This window comes from Trachurus trachurus (assembly GCF_905171665.1).
Source record: "Trachurus trachurus genome assembly, chromosome: 11".
NCBI lineage: Eukaryota > Metazoa > Chordata > Actinopteri > Carangiformes > Carangidae > Trachurus > Trachurus trachurus.
Window position 1 is genome coordinate 5006877 of NC_139904.1, and position 2500 is coordinate 5009376.

Sequence of the window (2500 nt, forward strand, 5' to 3'; positions counted from 1 at the left end):
GGTGGGTGTCAACCTGATCCTGATATTATAAGTGCAGTGAAACAATAGACACGTCATATATCACCTGTTGTACACCTGTGTGTGTGTGTGTGTGTGTGTGTGTGTGTGTGTCACCTGAGCTGCTGCTGTGTCTCCAGTTTCACACTGAAACCGATGAACTCCATCTACACACTGCGCCGCCGTCAAAAGCGAGCATGAGGATCATTAAAGACCCACAACATCCAGCTCACTCCCATTAAAGACACACAGATCACGCTTTTTCAACAGTTTCTACCCGGCTACAGTCAGACTTCTAGCAAACACAAAATAACCCGTGCACATGGCAACACAACACGCACTTCGGCACTTTTTACACCTATTTTTTCTTACATTTTATTTACCCACAGACGTAGATCTCTGGCCTTTTTAAAATTTGTCCTTGTCCTTTTCTTACAATAATCCCAGGCTTGAGCCTTTTTACAGTAAAGTGTTTTTCGTTGTGTCTTGTATGTCCTTGTGTGTTCTTTTTTGTTTCTCCACCTGACCTGGAACAACCGTACAAAAATTTCTATGTGTGTACTATGCACAAATGGCAAATAAAGATTTTGACTTTTTTTTTTTATTTTTTTTTTTTTTACAGTAACTGAGCTCAGTGTCTCACACACACACACACACACACACACACACACACACACACACACACACACACACACACACACACACACACACACACACACACACACACACACACACACACACACACACACACACACACCACGCTCTAATTCAAATAATTCAAATTTCATTCAGATCAGTGCAGTGTGGCGTCCTGGTGCTGACCTCAGATCTGCTCTCTCCTCCAGTCGTGTTGTGATGAATCTGTCGGCTCAGAGCTTCTCCTTTCTTATCTCACTGCCTTTATTATCATTGAAAGAATTCAATTAAATTTACGTTGCTGTCCCGCTGTGGTACCAATGTACCATACAACATACTATTATATCAATCAATCAATCAATTTGTTTATTTCGGGCATGTCAATTTAAATCATCATCATCACACTTCATCTTAGTTCAAATAATACAATACACATGGCCGAAAGGGAAAGCGGGAGAAGCAAAAGCTTATCTAGTCCCACCCCCATTACCCACAGAATAAAAATCTTTATCATAATCTTTTCTTTTCTTTTGCTTTTTTTTTACATTTTGATATAACATTATTTTACTTATGACATTTTGACATAACATGCTACGGCAGTAGGTAGTATACAGATCATATCATAATCTTTTCTTTTCTTTTTGCTTTTTTACATTTTGATATAACATGTTACAGCAGTAGGCAGCATACAGAGCTGAAGTTTAGCTCTGAGATACGACCAGATAAATATAAAACATGAAAAATGTAACTTATATCCCTGGTTCAAAGCGAAGGATCAATGATGTCGTCACTGTTCATAGATCAATAAGTTAAAAATAACTGTCTGATTGATCCGTGACGAAGCTGCAGCGTCACATGACCAATCATCATCATCATATTACTGTAATAATGAACTGTCACGCACGACTACTACTACTACTAATAATACTAATGATGTGCTGACGCCATGTGACCTGTGACCTCAGTCTGATCAGGACGAGGAGAGACGGAAGAAGAAGAAGAGAGAGAGTGAGTGAGCGCCGCTTTAATACAGATGTACAGTTACATCACAGCCAATGACATCATCTCAGTCAGAGCCCAGGACCGTTACATCACAGCGAGCCGGAGAGGAGCAGGTGCAGGCCTGAAGCAGGAAGTGGTGACGGCCAATCACAGAGCAGCTCCCCGAAACACAGGACGGGAACATTTACATAATGTGTGTGTGTGTGTGTGTGTGTGTTCTTCTCTTTCTTTGCATCTTGTTCTGTGTGTTTTATCTTTTAGCTTCACGTCCTGTTAAAGGGATAGTTCAACATTTTGTCAAACTGGCCCATCGCCATAATCCCTATAGTCATAGCAGTAGGTTTGTTCTCTTTAATCGTCGGTGCAAGCTGTTTTTTAGAACGGCGGAGCAGAGCCGTGAGCTGCTCAGAGCTACGCTACGGAGGCTCATTATGGGATTTCTTGGTTTCCCTCATCAAACTCATCAAATACACAATCCAACAACTCCACAACGCTCTGGTGGACAAGTTGTGACCTGCACATTCACCACACTATGAGATAATAACACAACGTTACCACACAGAGTTGTTTTAGAGGGAAATACAGAGACTGCTTGATGAAAAACTGTCCCTGAAGGTAACGAGCATCAGTGGTTTTACATGAATTTGGTTACACTTGTCAAACAGAACATGAGTTATGTAAATGTTTGAATTTTCCATCACATTCCTTTTTAGCGTTTTTATGTTAAAACACAATTTATGGAAAGTTCCACATCTCACTATGGAACGGCCTGTGAGTTCTGAGTTCTGGCCGTAGCAGCCAGACGGCGGTACCCCAGGTCTCCACCACGGGAGCTAAAGAGGTTCAACCAGCTGGTTCTGGTTCT